This window comes from Haliotis cracherodii, unplaced genomic scaffold (genome assembly GCF_022045235.1).
Source record: "Haliotis cracherodii isolate W230 unplaced genomic scaffold, xgHalCrac1.p SCAF_11, whole genome shotgun sequence".
NCBI classification, from domain to species: Eukaryota; Metazoa; Mollusca; class Gastropoda; order Lepetellida; family Haliotidae; genus Haliotis; species Haliotis cracherodii.
Window position 1 is genome coordinate 10,810,215 of NW_027266266.1, and position 25,943 is coordinate 10,836,157.

At 42.0% G+C, this 25,943-nt stretch overlaps 1 protein-coding gene across 3 annotated transcripts in view; it reads right to left on the bottom strand.

The window, feature by feature from the left end:
• The window catches only part of LOC139456213 (nitric oxide synthase 1-like), a 149,271-nt gene that overhangs the window by 69,549 nt on the left and 53,779 nt on the right, over positions 1–25,943 (bottom strand). The window contains exon 1 of one of the 3 annotated variants that reach the window (XM_071237792.1): positions 3,272–3,342. The exons of the other annotated variants lie outside the window; for them this stretch is intronic. The gene's annotated coding sequence lies outside the window, so the exon portion shown is untranslated. Of the gene's footprint in view, positions 1–3,271; positions 3,343–25,943 lie in introns of those variants that run through there. 3 annotated transcript variants of the gene reach the window in all.

Genomic DNA, 25,943 nt, shown 5'->3' on the forward strand with positions numbered 1-25,943 from the left:
GCTAGAAACATAATCGGGGCGAACCGGGACTCGAACCCACAATCAACGGTTTCTGGTGTGCCCAAGGGACGCAACTATGCGCAGCGACTCGCTGGCGACTGGTGCACCCGTGGCCCCATATTAAACTAGAGAATTCTGTGTTGTGTTACAGACGTAATTCTGCTGAAGTAGTCACATCAGTTTTAGATGTAGTGATAAAAATCGGATGTTATGAACACGCGACAGCTGCGGTTCAGTCGGTGGTTTAGTGGAGATGCGCTTGACAGCTATTATTGTGATGTTAGTTTACTGGTGTTGATTGTATATGTAGAGGACGACAAACGTTTAGTGTACGAAATAAAGTTATCTTAAATAAAAAATGTATATTTTCAAAGTATATAATAAAATCCAACTGGAGCTCAGACAGGGATTAATTTCCTAGACCTGAAGCAATCTGGACTTGACAACTCTTTTCAGACTTGAGTTGGATTCGTTTTAATTTATTCTCTACTGTAGATGTGCACTTGGCAGATGTAACTGTGTTAATGTTGTAGTGGTTATGGTTGTAGCAGTAGTTTGTTTGTCAGTTGTTTAACGCCGCACTCAGCAATATTCCAGCTATTTGACGATGGTCTTGACCAGACAATCCTGTGATTGACATCATGAGCATCGATCTACGGAATTGGGATAGCGTGACGTGCATAAACCAAGTCTGTGAGCCTGATCACCCCATCCCGTGAACCGCCTCTAACGACAAGCATCAACCAAGTCTGTGAGCCTGACCACCCCATCCCGTAAACCGCCTCTAACGACAAGCATAGTTGTAGCAGTGGAGGTACACGTGAAAGTGTAATTGTGATGGTGGTTGTAGCAGTGGAGGTACACGTGGAGGTGTAATTGTGATGGTGGTTGTAGCAGTGGAGGTACACGTGGAGGTGTAATTGTGATGGTGGTTGTAGCAGTGGAGGTACTCATGGAAGTCTAATTGTGATGATGGTTGTAGCAATGGAGGTAGACGGGAAGATGTAATTGTGATGATGGTTGTAGCAGTAGAGGTGTAATTGTGATGGTGGTTGTAGCAGTGGAGGTGTAATTGTGATGGTGGTTGTAGCAGTAGAGGTGTAATTGTGATGGTGGTTGTAGCAGTGGAGGTACACGTGGAGGTGTAATTGTGATGGTGGTTGTAGCAGTGGAGGTACACGTGGAGGTGTAATTGTGATGGTGGTTGTAGCAGTGGAGGTACACGTGGAAGTGTAATTGTGATGGTGGTTGTAGCAGTGGAGGTACACGTGGAGGTGTAATTGTGATGGTGGTTGTAGCAGTGGAGGCACACGTGGAGGTGTAATTGTGATGGTGGTTGTAGCAGTAGAGGTGTAATTGTGATGGTGGTTGTAGCAGTTGAGGTACACGTGGAGGTGTAATTGTGATGGTGGTTGTAGCAGTGGAGGTACTCATGGAAGTGTAATTGTGATGGTGGTTGTAGCAGTGGAGGTGTGATGGTTGTAGCAGTAGAGGTGTAATTGTGATGGTGGTTGTAGCAGTGGAGGTACACGTGAAGGTGTAATTGTGATGGTGGTTGTAGCAGTGGAGGTACTCATGGAAGTGTAATTGTGATGGTGGTTGTAGCAGTGGAGGTACTCATGGAAGTGTAATTGTGATGATGGTTGTAGCAGTGGTAGTGCACGTGGCAGCTGTACTTGTGTTGATGATGTGGTACCCGGACATTTGTTGCAGTTCATATAGCATTGCAGTCAGCATCAAGTAGCTCTGTATAACTTGGGCCAAGAGAAAACTAGGCCATTATTTATTAAATTAACATGGATAAGCGACAGAATGTTTACGGCTAGGGGCTCTACAGCACCATCCGCCTCTCGAAAGGTCAAGGTTAATCAATGTATGGTATATACAAAAGTAGGAAGAGGAGACGGAAGCCAAATTACTATATCAGCACATCACCGTGTTAGACATCACATCGTATTTGTAATGATAGTTGTAATCCTGGCAAGTACAAGATGAATACATTTCATTTTAAAACAAAAATATCGCATAATCTAACAAATATTTTTGATATTTGTTTTAATGTAAGAGCATACAAGATGATATCATATCCCATCTATCTGCAATGAATGTAAATATAAAACTCAATGAGAATAATCAGTCTAAAAATATGCAGAAAAACATTCCCTTGGGCGTAAATGGTCAAATAGTGATAAACTGGATCGCTGTAAATCAATAACTAAAGTAGTCACTGTGGCTTAAGCGTTTGGTCCTCAAAGACCCCAGTTCCATTCTCAATTGGTACAAATTGTGAAGCTCATTCTTGTTTTACTAAAGGCTGAAATATTGGCGGCAAGAGACACACATCTTTACCACTGCTACACCCCTGTTAATAATAACTCTTCTCTATCTAGGACCTATCATTAGTTGTGTCGCTTGTAGCTTGGATCAAATCAACAACACTATCAAACCTCTACCACTTCATCTTTTACTCAAAGACCCCTTAGCAATGGAGCTGCAGTTCTTTGAAAGAGTTTACCTGTCAACCTGAGACTCAACTTCCCTGGACTCTTTCAAGTGCTACCTGAAGACCTTTCTGTTCTGGAAATACTGTCTGCAATCTATTTGCAACAGCTTTATGTGTATATATGTACATATCTATGTATATTGTAGTACTTTCAGCATACACATAGTGTGTGGAATATTATTATTATGTACAGATTTAAATAAAAAATGTAGCAAAGAGGGTTTGGGTGATCCTGGCACAGTCAGGCTGGTTAGGCTCATCATCAGCTCAGGGCCCTTGCCCCCTCTACACGTAACCCAGACAGCGAATGGGACTTCTCCTAGGAAGCGCTGCCTAGTCAAACCCACCCAGAACTTTTCGGAGAAGGTGAAGATTCCCCAACACTGCAGCCTTCTGCATTACCCAGATTGTCAGAAGGGCTGTACTCCTGGCAACAAACCCGGGTACTCTCCCAACGTCAGTCAACAGATTCGGAGGTACCAAACCTAAGGCACCGAGAACAACGGGGAGTCAGACAACTTGGTTCTTGGGATGCCAGCGTGACATTTCGAAAGCGAGGTCTGCATATTTGCCATAATTCTCCTGTATTATTATGTTATATTTTCATTTTAATTTTTTTAATACATCCTTTTAGAACATAAGGAAAGGATTTGAAATTTAGCACGGTACAAATACATTTTGTATTATAGTTATCAGTATTATTATTCATAAAATACATTATACTGTATACATTCTTTAAGAACATTAGCGAGAACATAACAGACCTACCTCAGCTGCAACTCACGTAAACAATACATTCTGTCTGAGTAGGTTTTTCATAAGTATTACAGCGTTTCCTGTGTCGGAGTTGAGATCGGCTTCTGACTTAACAGGGCCTACTCATTAAGCGTTTGCTTCGTACATCCACGCACTATATCTTAACGCGGAGTTTCTTTACTCAGTGACATTCATACGTCACGCCCCTACCCTGCTGTGCACACTCAGCATGTTGTCTTTTGCTATTGTATTTATTTCTCCCATTAAAATAGACCCAAGAATAACCCTCCGCGAGACAATGTCAACCCGCGTGTGTCACCGTTCCCACCGATCCGAGCACCCTAAGAGCTTCAGCCAATCAGATGTCAATATACCACATGTATCAGCTCTAATTCCAATAACTATATCGACGTTGTATGAATATTTGATGAATTTACTCACTGCAGTTCGATGTTATTTAACCCAATAGTTCGATCAATCATGGACACTTAGTGTTGCATTATTAGATTATGGTCAATACAAAGACGAGATGTTTAATCTGCTAAATTGCAAGGCTGAAACTTGTGCGTGTGTAATCAAAATCCTTAGTATCAAATCGAAAAACAAGCCTATTAAAGGCTATCTGGTGGTGTTGATGTGCTGTGATACGTTAGCTGTCACGACCTCCCAGATATGCAAATATGTGAAGGTCACTAAATGAGTGGTTCAGTTGACTTATTACTACTTAATCACTGCGATAATAATAGTTGCGCACTTGACAAAAAGGAAGTTTGACACGCGTCCTTGTTACTACCCGGATGTAGCAGTATGACCTCTCTCAAAGGCTGAGGATTGATTTCTGTTACCGAGATTTAATCATGTTTACGTACATTACGGAACAACATTTCATTCAACAAGTAGTATTTTGAGATTGTTCTGATAACGTGATGACGCACTTGAAGGAAAATGCATTGGACGTATTTTAAATTGAATTATTTTCGAAACGTTCAATATTGCGATGTCGGATAAAAAATATTCTTTAGTGAGTGAGTGAGTGAGTATGGTTTGACGCCTCTTACACAATATTCCAGCAATATCACGGTGGGGGACACCAGATATGGGCTTCACACATTGTGCATTATGGAGAATCGAACCCGGTTCTTGGGCGTGATGAGCGAACGCCTTTACCACTAGGCTATCCCATCGCCCCTATTATTCTTTAAGTGCCCCTCCCCTAAACATAGATTGGAAGAAGTGACATCCTCACAGAGATTGTCAGAAGCGAAAACAAACAAATCACAGTAGCTTTACAAACAGCGCATCATGAGTTCCAAAGCAACCGCAACGCCTACACTCCTTGCAAGGAAGTTCTGTTACTGGAACGAGCGTTCTTGTACTTCATCTCCTCTGACCCATAAGTGATGGTTTTGTTTGTTTGTATGTTTAATGTTTAACTCAGCACTCAGCGCCCAACAATATTCTAGTAATATGACTGTGGTCTGTAAATAATAGAGTCTGTCCAGACAATCCAGTGGTCGATATTGTGAGCAACTAGCCACGCAGTTGCTAGGGACCTATTCTACCCCGGAATCCCCACGGGTGCGCACCATATGCCTTGTTTGTTTGTTTGTTTGTTGTCTTACGCCGCACTCAGCAATATTCCAGGTATATGACGGCAGTCTGTAAAACATTCGAGTCTGGACCAGTGATTGACATCATGAGCATCGATCTACGCAATTGGGAAACGATGACACGCATCAGCCAAGTCAGAGATCCTGACCACCCGATCCCGTTACTCGCCTCGTACAAACATATTGTACACTCATACCCAATTTAATCCCATATGGTATACGTACCTCTTATTGGTCGTTTTATTGTTTGCTCAAACACATGCAAAGGCAAGTTAATGGTTCAGCTGAAAAACATGGTTACATACGGTACACGTCAAAATACGGAATTGCATCGGACATCATTTTGGTCATCCACATGTCCACCGTAAAAATGTAAAATTAATACATTACTAAGGCCTTGAATGTTGTTACCCTGATCAAACCTTTGAGCATGAGGCGTGTTACGTACGGCATTCGGTTGAAATGTATGGGAAATGCACATGGCCTATGTGTTTGCAATTGGTGTAGTGTCATTATGAGTGAGTGAGTGAGTGAGTGAGTGAGTGAGTGAGTTGGGTTTAACGCCGCTTTTAACAGTATTCCAGTCATATCGCGGCGTGTCAGCTTAATGTGGGAGGAAAGCCCGAAGTGATGCAGGTCTTAGACGTTTACCACTTCGGTGAAACCCACGAGCACGGGTATGATGCTGACAAACCTAGAAACATAATCGGGGCGAACAGGGATTCGAACCCACAATCATAGGTTTCTGGCGTGCCCAAGGGACACAACTCTGCACAGCGAATCGCGGCGCCTTAGACGACTGGGCCACCCGTGCCCCGTGTCATTATGAGAAAATTCTAAACTCGAAATTAAAAGTAGGGCTACAGTTATCGATTACCTGGGGTCTTCTTGAGTGGGGGGGAGTCAGTTAGAGTATTCAAACTATAACTCGCGGGAGAGTCACATGACGCTCTTTGAAATCTTCGTAGAAAGATCATGTTTGAATGTACCTCAAAAGTTATGTATTGTAAACACAAAAAGTGAGTGAGTGAATGAGTGAGTTGGGTTTAACGCCGCTTTTGACAGTCTTCCAGTTATATCACGGCGTGTCAGCTTAATGTGGGAGGAAAGCCCGAACTGATGTAGGTCCCAGACGTTTACAACTTTGGTGAAACCCACGTGCCTGGGTATGGTGCTGACAAACCTAAAAACATAATCGGGGCGAACAGGGATTCGAACCCACAATCATAGGTTTCTGGCGTGCCCAGGGGACGCAACTCTGCACAAAAATACCGACTCCGTGCCGACCAGTCCTTGTTTTAGCCACTATATGCCAAGCACCAGATGTTAACAACAAGTACCATCTTTTAACGTCATCTTGGTATGACGCGGCCGGGGATCGAACCCCGGTCCTTCCACTCTCCGGAGGACGCTCTACCACTAGACCACGGAGGCGGGTGTCTTCAGCCGAGAAATGTTTTCAAAATGTTTGTAATGTTTTGGTCAAATCAAATTTTCAAGTGTGAACTTTCTTTTGCCCGTGAGTTTACAGGACAAAATACTGGAGGGACTCCCAACAGATCGGGTACAATCGGGCACAATCGGGCACATCGACTAGACATGTGTTTGGCCAATGTTTAACCCAAGAGGACGGCAAGACCCTGGAGGAACAAGCCATGAGGCCGTCCTGTGTTCCCGTGTGAGTGTGCGCGGAGCCGTGGAATGAGCAGTCATACAAGTTTAACCAGATTTACACCTATGTCACGGAGCGAGAGGAATCAATTAGGAGATACAAGGAGTTAATCAGGGTCTATGACACACATGCATTATTAATGAATGTTTGACAACCTTAGGTGCAAGGTCAAGACGAAACAATTCGTGGAGATAACGAAATTTGGCGTAGTCTTTGCACCACGACTACAAAAACATGTTTCTCAGCAGCATCTTACTTTTAAAATGCGCAGAACACCAGGTTTGTCGTCTCCTCAGTAAATAACCATGACGTTCTTTAGGCAAGGAAAGATAACTCCTCAAAATGTTCTTTTTGTCGAGTTGTCTTTCCTTGCAAATGGATTTTTAAAGCCCAAACCAAACAATTCAAATCGCCATGAAGCAATCAAAACATCGTACTCATAGCAGGAATAAACAGTGAGTGAGTGAGTATGGTTTTTTACGCCGCTTTTAGCAATATTCCAGCAATATCACGGCGGGGGACACCAGAAATTGGCTTCACACATTGTACCCATGTCTGGATTCGAACCCGGGTCTTCGGCGTGACGAGCTAACGCTTTAACCACTAGGCTACCCGACCGCCCAGGAATGAAAAGAACAAGTTATAATAAGATTAATGGTAAGAAATAAGAAACATCATTAGAATAAACAAAATGTGTTGGACTGTTTATGGCAAGAAAGGGCAAAGCACGTAACGAAATACCATGATCATATAACATACACGAGTCTTCCTATCATAGCGTTATTCGTGGTGTTGATTCTACGTGTTACAAATATAAACTCCATGGTTATAAGGGCGGTCGGGTAGCCTAGTGGTTTAAACGTTCGCTCGTCACGCCGAAGACCCGGGTCGATTCCCAACATGGGTACAATGAGTGAAGCCTATTTCTGGTGTCCCCCCGCCGTGATATTGCTGGAACATTGCTAAAAGCGGCGTAAAACCATACTCACTCACTCACGATGGTTACAACAGTTACATCTCCTAAAGTTAGCAGCCTGAATAAGTCAGCTTAAATTAACAAGGCCTGACACAAACATTCCAGCGGGGGCACGGGGGGCCCAGTCGTCTGGGGCGCCGCGATTCGCTGTGTAGAGTTGTGTCCCTTGGACATGCCAGAAACCTTTGATTGTGGGCTCAAATTCTGGTTCGCCCCGATTATGTTTCTAGGTTTGTCAGCACAATACCCGTGCTCGTGGGTTTAACCGAAGTGGTAAACGTCTGAGACGGGCTTTCCTCCCACATTAAGCTGACACGCCGTGATATAAGTGGAATACTGTTAAAAGCGGCGTTCAACCCAACTTAATCACTCACTCACAAACATTTGACGCCTCTCAATGAATAGATAAAGTGTTCACAAGAACCACGAGATGTGAAGTCACATAACAGTGAAGGCAAGTTATACGTCTGAATGTTAAAAAAGTTTTGTATATTTGTATATGGCCACGATATGTCGTTGGCAACAACATAAGTGTGGGAACAGGCTTTAACGACCCGTGAAGATTCCGGGTTAGAATTGGTCTTCAGCAGCCCATGCTTGTCGTAAGAGGCGACTATCGGGATCGGGTGGTCAGGCTTGCTGATTTGGTTGATGCCTGTCATCGTATCCCAATTTAGTAGATCGATGCCCATGATGTCAATCATTGGATTGTCTGGTCTAGACTCAATTATTCACAGACCGCCGTTAAACAACAAGCAAGCAAACAACATACTTTAACGATATTACACCAATAGGTCCTAAAAGTCGGCGTCACGAGAAGAAACGAACCTGGTATTATGCAGACTGACGTGCGCTAACAAAGGAGCTACCTCTCCTCTAAAGTCCATCGTTACCAATCGTGGTATGTTGGTGAGTGGTCATCGAACCCGGACTTCGGCGAGACCAGCGAACGCTCTAACCACTGAGCGAGCCCACCGACAGCGTGACCAATTTGCGATTCCTGGTCGTATCATGGAACCAATACCAAACTCCAGCTTGTCAACACTTCCTTACTATGGCGTAAGGATCGCCTCCGTGGTCTAGTGGTAGAGCGTCCGCTCGGAGAGCGGAAGGTAGGGGTTCGATCCCTGGCCGCGTCATACCAAAATGCGTTAACAGATAGTACTTGTCGTAACCCTGCCTGGTGCTCGGCATTAAGGGGCTAAAACAAGGACTGGTCGGCTCGGAGTCAGTATACTGTGTCTGAGTGGGGTATTCATGTTAAACTGCGGCATGGTATCTCACTGAGCTAGCACTATAAATCAACAACAGCCCGTACAAGTACAAGCAGCCACACACACGTGCATGCATGTCTCTATATAAGTGCAATAATCTTGAACGTAAAAACCACTGTGCTCACCGTAAATCTGCGTAAGTCTGCACACACTTTTTAAAGTTTATAAACGCCAGAAAAAAAACATATTGTAGTCAATCCTTATAAATGAATAAATCATGAGTTATAGCTTCACACAAAACACTGTAGACAACAATACGAAATCAGTGAAAGTTTTGAGCGCCATAATGCAACCAAAGCCCCGCCCAATCTGTTATCAGCCAATCAAGAAACAGAAGACCGCTATTGGGCGTGGTCTATTATTTTCGGTTCATGGAAACAGAAACGCAAGCACAATTTGTTTGGTTAGCCAATCAAATGCCATGGAGTCACCTACAATTTGTATTTATACAGTTAATCTCTTGTGATGACTGACATCCAATTCAGTAAGCATGACATACGAACATAACCTGTGATTTAGGTGAGTGAGTGAGTATGTTTTTACGCCGATTTTAGCAATATTTCAGCAATATCACGGCGGGGGACACCAGAAATGGGCTTCACATATTGTACCCATGTCGGGAATCAAACCCGGGTCTTCGGCGTGACGAGCGAACGCTTTAAACACTAGGCTACCCGACCGCCCCTGATTATATATATATATGTATATATATATATATATATATAAACATTATCAGGAAAACATATATCTCTGACTTCAAAGTCCTTGGGACTATCGTAAATATCAAGTTAATCTCAGAATCGATATTATACCGCAGTATCGATAAATTGCTGCTGCTTCATTTTCTACGGAATGGGGAAAAATTAAAATCAATATTTTTTTTGCTAGTTTTTGTATGCCGCCCAAAGTAAATATCGTTTCGATAATACAAATAATCTCATGGTATTTGACATCGACTGAAAGGCTGAAATGAAACACTGCCTTGGGTGCATTTTTAATAGTAAAAAACAGAACCAATAAAGAAATTGTTTAAAATACAAGTTATTAATTTAAGGGTCCAGGACAAGTGAGACCAGGTAATATTAATTTTTACCGACACAACTAAATTTCAACGTCTCTCTAAAAAGCCTGTAAAATGAATTTCATCATATTTTTTCGACCAACCAGGTATACAATTTTAGGCATAAAATTCATAAACCAAAATATAACGTATGTCCTAAACCTAGATCGTCTTTATTAAATTAGGAGATAAACATACTGTGTTTTCAATGTAGAGCTATGAAATGTATTGCAACACATCCCTGAAAATTGTCGTGACCGCAACCTCATTTTGTAGTCTATAACTGTACATATATTTATTTAAATATACCTACCAACCAAAAGTGTAAAAAAGTACTATTCTAAAAAATATTAGCTTCCTTGGTGATGCGGCCGTCAAATCGGCTGTTTCCATCAGAGGGAGGTTATTGAGATTTGATACCTCTGAATTACCAATCAAAATGGCGTAGTTTTCATGGTAGAATTAATTGTATTATAAATTAAGGATCCCTCTGTACTTCACAATTATAGAAATCTATACCACGTTTGACAGGTTCACCCAATGAATGGTTCCGTCTGACAATACCTGAGTACTGATACCCTCATACTTTAAACGCGTACTGAATCTTCCAATACAAATACACCCATAAGTACCATTGATTCCTGATCTTATTACCTGGAGGCAATCCTTAAGATGGATGCTTTTCTTTCTCCGATCATCCTTGCAGCTTTTGTGCTGTGTATTGGCCTGGCATATATTGAGTCTAACGCTTCCCAGGTAGACAATAGTATGAGAAGCCGGACTAGGGGAATCAATAAACATTGAGGGAAGAGGAGAGACACAGTTTGAGGAGTTTCAGAGAGACAAGGCCATACGATGGAGACCCATTTCCACTAATTGGCATATACTGCCCACCGGAAGTGGTATCGGGGCACTTCCGGTTAGATGTCGTGATGTCGTGGTTGTCGTAAACCTGACATGAGAATTAACGTGGATGATATTTGACAGCAGTTGACAGCCTAGGCAGCATGTTGTTATAACCGATATAAGTGTATATATCCCCCATCGCTCACCCTTCCCAGGTGACTCGGTGCAGTTATATTGTTTGGTCAAGTACTGAGTATAAAATAACAGAAGGCACGAGCTCTGAATCAGATTGTGTCAATAAAATACCTGTAAAAAACAAATGATTCTTCACACGTTCGTAAAAGATGACTTGGTTGAACAAATTATACTTTACTACATAAATATCGCGAAGCGTTTATGACCTGGTTTTTGTTTCATGTTCATATTTATTGAACGTTTAATCTCGCTGTTTTTATCCCGATGGCCCAGCAGGACAAACCCTACCTGTGATTGTCTGTGTACTTTAACGTGCCACCGTATTGGTAGACAAATCAAATTCCACCGCCCTATAATTTCACTATTTGCTAGCTACTTACGATATTGAAGCAAATTGCTGTGGCTATTATGAAAGATGTCCAGACTGCCTGTAATTACTGCGTGTGTAATTAGCCTAATTACAGGACGGACAAGGGATGGACATGATGGTCATTTGGGAAACACTAGACAGGATATCAGTTTCAGCTTAATTAGAACAGCCCCCTCCCCCTTTGCACCCCCCTCCCCCATTCCCCCTCAAATCACTAATACAGCTTCGTACATGTACATAGTCTGAAACTTAGCCAGCGTACAGAATCAGTACAGAAAAGTAGCTTATAGCAGTTATTCATGTACTGTCTAGAGTGAGTGAGTGAGTGAGTATGGTTTAATGCCGCTTTTAGCAAAATTCCAGCAATATCACGGCGGGGGACACCAGAAATGGGCTTCACACATTGTACCCATGTCGGGAATCGAACCCGGGTCTTCGAGGTGACGAGCGAACGCTTTAACCACTAGGCTACCCAACCGCCCCTGTACTGGCTAGATGTGACTAAACAAAGGAGATAGTTCTGAGGATATACAACCTTATATAATGACTGCGACGTTTCGGTGTAGACACCAACACCGTTATCAAGCAGGTGATGTATATAGAAAAGTGAAGTAGGACGGATATATGAATGTGGATAATTGATGTTTATACAAGGTAATGTTTACACAACATATAAGGTTAAAGTATTGTTTGTTTGTTGTTTAATGCAGCACTATATATTCCAGCTATATGACGGCGGTCTGTAAATAATCGAGTCCGGACCTTACAATCTAGTGATTGGTATCATGAGAATCGATACACGCAGTTGGGATGCGATGACATGCATCAACCAATCCTGATTACCCGATCCCGTTAGTCTCCTCTTACGATAAGCATGGGCTGCTGAAGACGTGTTCTAAACCGAATCTTCACCGGTGGGTTAAAGTATAAAGCCCGATTCATGGACTATCGAGGTGAGTGAGTGAGTTTGGTTTTACGCCGCTTTTAGCAAAATTCCAGCAATATCACGGCGGGGGACACCAGGAATGGGCTTCACACATTGTACCCATGTCGGGATTCGTACCCGGGTCTTCGGCGTGACGAGCGAACGCTTTAACCACTAGGCTACCCGACCGCCTCACTATTGAGGTGAATAGATACTGAAGAAGAATATGCGTGTAGTGTCCGCTTGGCCATATTAGTTGCAAATATGTTTTCACTGCCATGGCCTGACGTTGACTTGATATACTGAACAAAACGTGACAGTCAGAATATATTTATGTCTTCTTTGAAAGGCATTTAAAAGGAATACTAAATTGGTTATCACTTGCTTGACCTCGGTGTGAACCTACACCGAAACGTCGCTTCTGACTGTAACAAAGAAGTTGTTCATTCATATATCTTATCCTTACTTAGAATATGATTATATTAGTGATGACAAGATAAACAATGACACGTTTCACAGTCACGGTCATATTTTGGACATCTTAACATCTTTACCGGATTCTTATCGCGATGAGATAAACTTGTAAATCGTTGCTGTGTCAAAAACGGAGGGGATGTCAGGGATGATTTGATACAGACTACATGCTACTAGATCTACAAAGTAACAAGGCAGGGATGATCTGATACAGACTACATGTGATTAGATCTGCACAGCAACAAGGCAGAGATGATCTGATACAGACTACATATGATTAGATCTGCACAGCAACAAGGCAGGGATGATTTGATACAGACTACATGTGATTAGATCTGCACAGCAACAAGGCAGATATGATCTGATACAGACTACATGTGATTAGATCTGCACAGCAACAAGGCAGAGATGATCTGATACAGACTACATGTGATTAGATCTGCACAGCAACAAGGCAGAGATGATCTGATACAGACTACATGCTACTAGATCTACACAGCAACAAGGCAGAGATGATCTGATACTGACTACATGCTACTAGATCTACAAAGTAACAAGGCAGAGATGATCTGATACAGACTACATGCTACTAGATCTACACAGCAACAAGGCAGAGATGATCTGATACAGACTACATGCTACTAGATCTACACAGCACCAAGGCAGAGATGATCTGATACTGACTACATGCTACTAGATCTACACAGCAACAAGGCAGAGATGATCTGATACAGACTACATGCTACTAGATCTACACATCAACAAGGCAGAGATGATCTGATACAGACTACATGCTACTAGATCTACACAGCAACAAGGCAGAGATGATCTGATACAGACTACATGCTACTAGATCTACACAGCAACAAGGCAGAGATGATCTGATACTGACTACATGCTACTAGATCTACAAAGTAACAAGGCAGAGATGATCTGATACAGACTACATGCTACTAGATCTACACAGCAACAAGGCAGAGATGATCTGATACAGACTACATGCTACTAGATCTACACAGCACCAAGGCAGAGATGATCTGATACTGACTACATGCTACTAGATCTACACAGCAACAAGGCAGAGATGATCTGATACAGACTACATGCTACTAGATCTACACATCAACAAGGCAGAGATGATCTGATACAGACTACATGCTACTAGATCTACACAGCAACAAGGCAGAGATGATCTGATACTGACTACATGCTACTAGATCTACACAGCAACAAGGCAGAGATGATCTGATACTGACTACATGCTACTAGATCTACAAAGTAACAAGGCAGAGATGATCTGATACTGACTACATGCTACTAGATCTACACATCAACAAGGCAGAGATGATCTGATACAGACTACATGCTACTAGATCTACACAGCAACAAGGCAGAGATGATCTGATACTGACTACATGCTACTAGATCTACACAGCAACAAGGCAGAGATGATCTGATACTGACTACATGCTACTAGATCTACACAGCACCAAGGCAGATATGATCTGATACTGACTACATGCTACTAGATCTACACAGCAACAAGGCAGAGATGATCTGATACAGACTACATGCTACTAGATCTACACAGCAACAAGGCAGAGATGATCTGATACTGACTACATGCTACTAGATCTACAAAGTAACAAGGCAGAGATGATCTGATACTGACTACATGCTACTAGATCTACACATCAACAAGGCAGAGATGATCTGATACAGACTACATGCTACTAGATCTACACAGCAACAAGGCAGAGATGATCTGATACTGACTACATGCTACTAGATCTACACAGCAACAAGGCAGAGATGATCTGATACTGACTACATGCTACTAGATCTACACAGCAACAAGGCAGAGATGATCTGATACAGACTACATGCTACTAGATCTACACAGCAACAAGGCAGAGATGATCTGATACTGACTACATGCTACTAGATCTACACAGCAACAAGGCAGAGATGATCTGATACTGACTACATGCTACTAGATCTACACAGCAACAAGGCAGAGATGATTTGATACTGACTACATGCTACTAGATCTACAAAGTAACAAGGCAGGGATGATCTGATACAGACTACATGCTACTAGATCTACACAGCAACAAGGCAGAGATGATCTGATACAGACTACATGCTACTAGATCTACACAGCAACAAGGCAGAGATGATCTGATACTGACTACATGCTACTAGATCTACACAGCACCAAGGCAGAGATGATCTGATACTGACTACATGTTATTAGACATACACCAGTAACAGGGCAGAGATGATCTGATACTGACTACACGTGATTAGATATACAGCTGTAACAAGGCAGAGATGATCTAATACTGACTACACGTGATAAGATATACACCAGCACCAAGGCAGAGATGATCTGATACTGACTACATGTTATTAGACATACACCAGTAACAAGGCAGAGATGATCTGATACAGACTACATGTGATAAGATATACACCAGTAACAAGGCAGAGATGATCTGATACTGACTACACGTGATAAGATATACACCAGCACCAAGGCAGAGATGATCTAATACTGACTACATGTGATAAGATATACACCAGTAACAAGGCAGAGATGATCTGATACTGACTACACGTGATAAGATATACACCAGTAACAAGGCAGAGATGATCTGATACTGACTACACGTGATTAGATATACAGCTGTAACAAGGCAGAGATGATCTGATACTGACTACATGTGATAAGATATACACCAATAACAAGGCAGAGATGATCTGATACTGACTACACGTGATAAGATATACACCAGTAACAAGGCAGAGATGATCTGATACTGACTACATGTGATTAGATATACACCAGTAACAGGGCAGAGATGATCTGATACTGACTACTTGTGATAAGATATACACCAGTATCAAGGCAGAGATGATCTGATACTGACTACATGTGATAAGATATACACCAGTAACAAGGCAGAAGTGATCGGGTACTGACTAAATGTGATTAGATATACACCAGGAACAAGACAGAGGTGATCTGATACTGACTACATGTGATTATATATTCACCAGAAACTAGGCAGAGGTGATCGGATACTGACTACATGTGATTAGATATACACCAGTAACAAGGCAGAGATGATCTGATACTGACTACACGTGATTAGATATACACCAGTAACAAGACAGAGGTGATCTGATACTGACAACATGTGATTAGATATACACCAGTGACAAGGCAGAGATGATCTGATACTAACTACACGTGATTAGATAAACATCAGCACCAAGGCAGAGGTAATCTGATACTGAATAAATGTGATTAGATATACACCAGTATAGGCAGAGGTGATTAGATTATGTGATACTTGTCACTTGTCACTTTGCAAGACTGAAAGATAGAAGGGTGTTCCTCTCAGCACCAAACGCACTTACTTTACTTACAATAGTGAGTGAGTTAGGTTTTACATAGCCTTTAGCAATATTCCAGCAATATCACGGTGGGGGACACCAGAAATGGGCTTCACACATTGTACCCATGTTGGGAATCGAGCCCGTGTCTTCGGCGTCACGAGCGAACGCTTTAACCACTAGGCTACCCGACCGCCCCCTCTACACACTCTACATACTAACACCGACATGACACCGTGTTCGCGTGGAGTATGCTACAATTAATATAAATGATGCGTCTTCGGCAAAATTAATTGGCAAAACGCACGAAACTAAATACAAATTGTTTGATTTGGTAGCCGTGAAAGATATATATACACATGTGTATGTATATGTACTAGTAACAAACGATCGATGGATGGCATTGTACTGTTCTGTGAACGGTCCGTTCTCACAAACTTGCACCACTCCCACACATAGCAATGCATTAACGTGATACACGAGGGATCATCCATGAAACATTTGAACATAGCATTACGCTAATCACCACAACAGTAAGCCAATTCCGTCAATAACTGTAGTAATTCACGGAAAATTAAAATTAAATATTTGATAATACTCAAAGCAAGGACACAAAGAGACACCCTCCGCATTGTGTCAACAAGGGAGGTAAGTCTAGCGTGATGAGGTCATTTGACTCATTAACAGTTGAAAGAATATTTTTTTTATATAATGCGTAGTATTTGTTTAACTGAGGTAATTTCTTTAAGAAAACAATATTGTTTGGGAGAGTAGTCATAAATGTCTGCACTAATGAGACAATAAATGGAAAATACGTGCTGTTGCTAAAAAACAGGAACGTATAATATTTAATGTGTTATGCTTGTTAAGGTTTATATAGTAAGTGAGTGAGTATAGTTTCACGTCGCTTTTAGCAATATTCTGGCAATATCGCAATGTTTAAGGTCACAGGGTGAGGTGAAATTGGGTTTAACGTCGCGTCCAAGATTATTGCACTCATATAGCGACGTGCATGCACGTGTGTGTGTGTGTGGCTGCTTGTACTAGTCCGGATTGATGCCGGTTTATAGTGCTAGCACACTGAGATGCCATGCCGCTGTTTAACATGAATACCCAACTCAGACACAGTATACTGACTCCGAGCCGAATAGTCCTTGTTTTAGCCCCTTTGAACAGTAGTCCAATAACATCACGGCTTGTCAGCCGAATGTAGTGATGCTGGTCTTAGACGTTTAACACTTTGATGAGCACGGGCATTGTGCTGACAAACTTAGAACCACGATCAGGGCGAACCGGGATTCGAACCCACAATCATAGGTTGCTGGTGTGCGAAAGGGAAGCAACTCTGTACAGCTAATTGCGGAGCCTTCAATGACTGGGCCACCTATGCCCCTACTTCTCTGAAAGGAGTATCCGATAAATAAGCTTGTTTATTATTAACACTTCAGCACACCCAGCATGTTAACGGAAAAAAGTTTTATTTCTTAACAAAATATGAGTCACAATTATTTGTTATAATTATTTTCTGGAACAAATTGTTGTTCGAAAATATCCGATCTCCTCCCCAGTATTTATATGTTAGGTTGGAATCGAGGACTTCAATTATAGGAGTGCCATACCAGGGTGGACATTTGTGTTGACATCGTACACTGCTTTCCTGCATTGTACATGCTTGGCATGTTGAAGGCGTGTGTTTTGAAGTGTTATGGGTGTAAATAATAGTATCATTGATCCGGTAAATGCTGCTGTGCGTGTGGGGAACTTAGGGTTGGAAGATACACGGTCCAATACGAGTGTATACCTTAATATCCTGAATTTGTTTATTGTTTAACGATCGTTTTTGTACTCGATCTCCTCTGGGCTATAAGGGATGATATTGTTTCTTTGCTTGTGGTTGTGTGTGGTGTGGTGTGGTGTGGTGTGGTGTGGTGTGGTGTGGTGTGTGTGTGTGTGTGTGTGTGTGTGTGTGTGTGTGTGTGTGTGTGTGTGTGTGTGTGTGTGCTACTTATCACCACACCCAACAATATTCCATTAGTGTGACTGTGGTATGTCCAGATTGTGAGCAACTATCCCCGCAGTTGCTAGGGACCTATTCTACTCCGGAATCTCCACCATATGCTTTGTTTGTGTGTTTGTTTCTTGTTTTACGCCGCACTCAGACATATTCCAGCTATGTGACGTCGGTCTGTAAATAATCGAGTCTGGGCCAGACAATCCAGTGATTAACATCATGAACATCGATCTACGCAGAAATGTTGGGATACGAAGAAATGCATCAGTCTGGCCACTCGATCCCGTAAATCACCTCTTATAACAGGCATAGGTTGTTAAATAATAAAGGGAATAATAATACATAGTTAACCTTTGCAATCTTAATGTCATTGCGGTCATCGAAGAGCCTCGGGGTCGGCGGGAAGCCGAGTGGTTAAAGCGTTTGCTCGTCACGCCGAAGACACGGGTTCGATTCCCGACATGTGTGAAGCCCATTTTTGGTGTCCCCCACCGTGATATTTCTTGAATATTGCTAAAAGCGGCGTAAAACCATACTCATTCACTCACTCACTCGAAGAGCCTTGAATACGTATTGAGCATTCCAAAGAAAAGTGCCGATAAGGACATCATGGCGTAAGATAGTTATGAAATTTGAATGTATTGAGATACGCAAGCGCGAGGTAACGGTAGTTTTTCAGTCATATTGGTATGATAACGTCCGCTGCAGGAGTCATCCACTCTCACATCATCCACCATCCTCTGATTGGCTAATTACCAAATGAGTAAATAAGTTGCAAAGAAGGTCAACAAATGGCACCATGTCGGCCTGATATCTGGAACTGAGCCGTAGGTTAATGAAATTAATTATGTTGAAATGTTTTTACGTTGAAGTCATTTGAAAACGAGGTATAATAATGCCATTGTTATATTGTTGTTGTTCGTGTCCATTAATTTCTAATAGATTATTTTCCACTCATTGAACCCCCTTAAACAAATATTTCGTTGTGCGCAAGAAGAGTGAGTGGTTCCCCAAGTACAGCACTAGAGGTGAGGTGAGGTGGAGTTTAACGTCGGGTTCAAGGTCATTGCACTCACATAGTGACGTGTGTGTTTGTGTGGCTGCTTGTATTAGCCCGGACCTATGCCTGTTTTGTAGTGCTGGCCTACTGAAATACCAAGCGCAGTTTAATAAGGATATCCCCAGACACAGGATACTGACTTCGAGGAGACCAGTCTGTTTTAGCCCCTTAGGTAAATTCACATACGGTAACCGAGTGGTAAAAGTGTTAGCTTGTCACGCCGAAAAACCAGGTTCGACTCCCTACATGGTATACAATTTGTGAAGGCCATCATATGGTTGAAATGGGACTACAAGTGGGTTAAAACCGCCTAGGCTCCTTAATTCATATCAGAGCGATCTTAGCTTTACGACTGCCTTAAGCCTATGTCAAATTATGGTTTTAACTCTAAGATCGCTTTGTGGAGCTCATGTTTACCGTAGTGGGCATGAGAGCATGAACGCTTATTATGATGAATTCATCCCTGATGCGGCTGGCTGGTGACGAGCTAATTCCGCCATGCAGCCCAGTCTGCGACAGATAATGATTAATGTTCTTTCATACTTCGCGCCAACCCTGAGCAATGAAAGTGTCATTTAGCTGGTTAACACTATCAGATAGACCGACCACTTCAACGTCGGTTTTTTTACGGATGCTTTTTTCAGTTGGACCCCGGGACGGCAGTAGAGGTGTTCGTTGCTACACACCTTATGGTACGGTCGTATCAAGAGCTAGGCTGTGTATTTTGTTTGTTGTTTGTTAGTTTAACGCCACACTCACGGCGGTGTGTAAATAATCGAATCTGGGCCAGACAATCTGGTGATTTTCATCATGAGCATCGATCTACGCAGTTAGGATACGAGGACATGCATCAACCAAGTCAGCTGGCCAGAACACCCGATCGATTAGAGTCACCTCTTACGACAAGCAGAGGTTGCTGTGGACCTATTTGAAAACTATTCCATATTGAGCTGTACCGAACACTCTTCACGGTGTCCGTATATACGGGGGCACACTGTACAGTGTAGCTTGGCTTTGGTGAATGGAACACTATTGAGGCATTCTGATCTCGAAATATAAACTCCCATTCGCTTTGGTTAATGAAGGATATTATGATAGAAGCGTATTGCATAGAGATCTTACGGCTCATCAGGGCTATGGTGGATCTGTTGGAACATGCTGTAAATGTTTGTAAATCTGTAAATGTCTGTAAAGCCTGGGTGGGTGGGTGAGTGAGTGAGTGAGTGAGTGTGTGAGTGAGTGAGTGAGTGAGTGAGTGAGTGAGTGAGTGAGTGAGTGAGTGAGTGAGTGGATGGATGGGTGAGTGTGTGGTTTTGAGGGAGTGAGGGAGTGAGTGTGTGTGTGAGTGGGTGGGTGGGTGGGTTGGTGGGTGAGTGAGTGAGTGCAAACATGCGTGAGCGAGTGAGATGAGTGAGTGAGTGAGTGAGTGAGTGAGTGAGTGAGTGAGTGAGTGTTTTGGTCGAATAATCAAAGCGACAAAACCCTTTTCATTTTCATTCCGAGGAGGAGGCAATGATGTTTCGATGCATTGTGCGATTCCGACTATATCATAATAATGATTTTGTGAATCCTTATGTTCTCAAAAATAATATCGAATCCTTTATGGGGAAAACAAAACCTCCACGTGTCTGTGAAAGCGCAAATTATAACCAAGTTGAAAAACTACTTAACGTAGATGATGTCTGGAGCATTATACTACAATGCCGTGTAACCAATTCCAGTGCACCTGAAGACATTTCCATAAGAGGTTTCAGATTACCTTCTACAACGATCTAGACAGTGAAAATATGCTGTATCAAATACGTAAATACAAAGTAACTCTTACATTGACAAAGCATTACACTTATTTCTTTAACTCAAAACATAATGACGTATTGTGAATAAAGAACGCAACTACCTTAGAGTTATAGCGAAGTCCTTGAAGTCATCGGATATATATGGAGTAATTTTTCCAGACGTTTTAAAAAGCTCCTTCAATGTTATGATTGGTGAAAAGTATAAGATCGCAATTTTATTTGTCTCATATTTTATATATATATATATATATATATATATATATATATATATATATATATATATATATATACACACACACACACATATACATATATATATATATATATATACAGTAAAGTACGGTTATAACGAACACGCCTATAACGAACTGACGGATATGATGACTTTTTTTTGTAAAATAAGGGGCCCCTTTGCGTTCGTTATAACCGTAGTTTACAGTATATATATATATATATAATTCGAGACAAACGGAATTGCCATCTTATACCATTTCACCAATAAGGATTAGCCTGCGATCATAACGTTGAAGTATTATTTACTCAAACGTCTACAAAAATTACTCCAAGGAAACAATGGGTTTTCAATATATAATGTTAAATGTACCAAATGCATAAATCAATAACTGTCAGCATTCAGTAATCATAACGCTCTGTTAAAATAGAAAATGAAAATGAGAAATGAGAAATGCAGCACGTGTTGAGGGTTATCAGCGGGTCTTGTTGAAAATGGCCCCGCATTGCCCTTGTGTGTAGCCCCGAGTCTCCAAACCACTTTACCCACTCAATTAAGCTCTCGTTTGTCAGACTTACACGGCGGGCACTGCATACAGACCAAGGCTGGGAGACCAGGCTTACCACTCATCCACTGCCATGGGCATAAAGCATGTGCGCATACCTGATGCCACAAATCTAGGTGATATATTAGAATAAGCGAGAGACATCTGTTTAGGCCATTATGCCACTATTAATTATCGCCTAATCCGATAGAGGCTATTTTGATGTGTATGTTTTATTATTAGTCATAATTCGTTGTGTGATTGTGATAAAGTGTTTTATGAATATTGTCTTGTGAGGTGGTTTCGTAATACCTGACTAGAAAAGAGCAAAAACGTCGTATGGATATTGGGCGTCCATATGAACAGTCTGGAGATTAACAATGCTTTTGTAACACAACTTTTCTGGATTCGAATTACAGACTTTTGGACAGAATCATCCTGAAGGGGCCACTGCGTCACTTGTAGCTTAACTGCTACAGTGCTTGAAGACATGAACCTGATTAGTTTTGTTTGTTTGTTTGTTGTTTAACGCCGCACTCAGCAATATTCCAGCTATATGACGCCGGTCTGTAAAATAATCGAGTCTGGACCAGACAATCCAGTGATTGACAGCATGAGCATCGATCCTCGCAATTGGGATCGTTGACATGTATCAACCAAGTCAGCAAGCCTGACCACCCGATCCCGTTAGTCGCCGCTTACGACAAGCATAGTCGCCTTTTACGGCAAGTGTGGGTTGCTGAAGACCTATACTACACCGGAATCTTCACGGGTCTATTATTTCTGATTAAAAAAGAAAAGGTGGCGTGTGTTGCTGATAGAGCAGCACATGGTAGACACAGTTTATGGATAACAACTTCTATGTTATACTGTAAAGGCGACGTTTCGGTGTATTTTCTTATACCTTGCTTGGCAACGATGTAATGATCTATACCGAAACGTCGCCTTTACCGTAAAATAAAGAAGTTGTTATCCATAAATTGTGTCTACTTTGCCATCCGTCAACTTCTAAGAAATGCCCATCAAACAATTCTGAGCAGGACATGCTTAACACCATCTTGGTGTCATCGCCGAATTTCAGTGATCCATTGACATAATTTTCATAACGTTTTTGCCTTTTACGCCCCAAAGAATCTGTCTTCGAGACTGATTTTTTTCTCTGATGTGGGCGTTTTCAATACACTATCAACCATCCTTATATATAAGCATAGAACCTACAAACCTATAATTGATCCCAGCAACCAATGATGGCCGTAAAATGCGACTTCGCGGAACGAATGGCCAGGCTCGGTGACTTGGGTAATCTCGGGTCATCGTACGTTGTTAATAATATCAATCACTCGCTGATCTGGCACAGAATCGTTTATTTACAGGCCGCCGTCATAAAGTGCAGCGTTAAATAACAAACAAAACAACTCTAAATAAACTGATCAAACAATGAAATCTTAAAGCCTTTTTAGCTTTCAACAACCTCTCTCTATATAGACAATGTTTATCGAAATTATATTTCTTTTAGATAATTGATGTAGTGTGGTCAACAAGTGCAAGACACTTGTACCTTTCAATCCCCATCTTGCTTAGCATTTGATGTACGCTATCACACGCCTATACATCATCTCCCCACCTCCGCAACACTCCAGACAAACCGTGACCATACCGCCCCCATTTACCGGCTTGAACCCATAATCACTGGTCACTTTAATAGAAACGTCCCTTGACAAAATAATATTTCCATAGACTCAATGCCTTCCTCTGGTATCACAATACGACTCTACTCCAGAAGACCTAATTCAACCCAGTGGCCTAACATGTGTGAGTGTGTGTGTGTGTGATTGTCTCTAATGTATTACCATACATCGGTATTTCCGACCAGATCATTTAATTGATGTAAAGCTTAGTTCAATTAATCCATTCCATTCGCAATCCCAATAGAGGTAGCACTATCGTAAACGCGTGAGACACATTGAAGTACTCCCCTGGACATTTACATCGAGGTTTAAATGAAATGTTCAAATTCAATATCCGTGTACCTTTTGATGTTGTTGAGAGTATCTATCTCCTCACAGAGGCATTATTGACGGATAACGGCGGCGTCAATATCACAAGTGAACGCAGAGTTAGGCTATTCAGTGCAGGAATGAAGCCATGACGTGACCGGTTTCGAACCATGTAATTTTGACAATTAATGTGATTAAACGATAGCCTCTGTACTCAACAACTCGTGGTATTGTGAAGTTCAGGGTACTCTCTCAACTCAAACTGTTACTCTTACTTTTCGTTATTCAAGATGAAGTATGACTGCAAGTCATAAGTGATAGATCAGAGAAATCAGAAAGATTCATCATCGTCCGAAAATGTCAACCATCTTGTCAACCGATGGTGTTCCATTTGGATGTTTGCCTTGGAGCGGAGAGTGAACTCGGTGGACAGAGTTTGGCTGGTACACAGTGATGCTGATGACACATGGCTTGTCGGTTTTGTCACTAACATAGTTTACGAGATTGGTTTTAGAATTTAGGGTTGGTTGGTTGGCTGGTTTGTTGTTTTACGCCGCACTCAGCAATATTCCAGCTATATGACGGCGGTCTGTAAATAATCGAGTCTGGACCAGACAATCCAGTGATTGACATCATGAGCATCCATCCACGCAATTGGGAGCGATGACATGCATCAACCAAGTCAGCGAACCTGACCACCCGATCCCGTTAGTCGCCGCTTACGACAAGCATAGTCGCCTTTTACAGCAAGCATGGGTTGCTGAAGACCTATTCTACCCCGGATCTTCACGGGGAATATCAGGGACATTTTGACTATAATTATTAAAATTGTCCAGTCCCCTGGTAGTTTAGATCCCCAGCAACCTGTTTGTCGTCTTAATGGATTGGATTGTTAGTTTTGGCGACTTTTGGTTGATTGTTTGTCATCGTTCAATCACTAGATTGTCCCGTCCAGACTCGATTATTTACATTTATTTGTTGATTACCACCGCACACAGTAATTTTCCATTGTAATTATCATACTGACACCATAAGCATCGATCCACGCAAATGAGATACGATGACATGAAATCAACCAAGACACCTGATTCTCTGATCGCTTTTCGGCATTGCGTCCCTTTAGCACGCCAGAAACCTATGATTGTGGGTTCGAATCCCGGTTCGCCCCGATTATGTCTCTAGGTTTGTCAGCACCATACCCGTGTTTCTGGGTTTAACCGAGGTGGTAAACGACTGAGACCTGCATCACTTCGGGCTTTCCTCCCACATTAAGCTGACACGCCCCGTTATAACTGGAATACTGTTAAAAGCGGCGTTACGCCCAACTCACTCACTCACTCCTTTTACGGCAAGCGTGGGTTGCTGTGGACCTATATTCTTACCCCGAGTCTCCAAGGGTGCGACTATGTGAAGGTCGCCGTCGTATAGGTGGAATATTGCTGAATGGGGCGTTAAAAAACAAACACAGTATATCGAAGATTTCCTTAAATAATTCTTCATTTCCACTTTAGATCGCAAGGGACATTGTTAGGGAGTTAAGGGACGCATCTCTCAATATTGTCTAAACTCTTGAGAGTGAACGTCTTAATTGGATACAACATGCGTCTTCAAATAATGTCTTTTTCATTAAAAAAACCCGAATGCTAAAGCAACGATTATCAGTATTTGTTCTCGTGTACCCTTTCGCGAACACCTGGTGTCATCACTGATTTTTAGCGATCCATTCATTTTTTCCCACCGCTGCCTGTATTTTGCCTTCTACGCCCAATGGAATATATTTCGTCAGAAAATCGATACTGGTTATTCTCTAACGTCGATGGAAATATTATTTACCTCCATCGTAATAAGCACAGAGAAGCGTGACAAACATGCTAACTATTGATAACGTAACTTGACATCGATGTGATGGCATATGACCAAGGATGTTTCAATGCATCGATATATCGATCAATCATGAACTTCTAGTAGCAGTATGACGATAATCGAACGGTATCGATTTCTTCTGATTATTGCATCATTGGTTCAGCCTGAGTGAGTGAGTGAGTGAGAATGCCGCTTTTAACAGTATTCAAGTTATATCGCGGCGCGTCAGCTCAATATGGGGGGAAAGCCCGAAGTGATGCAGGTCTCAGATGTTTACCACTTCGGTGAAACCCACAAGCACGGGTATGGTGCTGACAAACCTAGAAACATAATCGGGGCGAACCGGGATTCGAATCCGCAATCATAGGTTTCTGGCG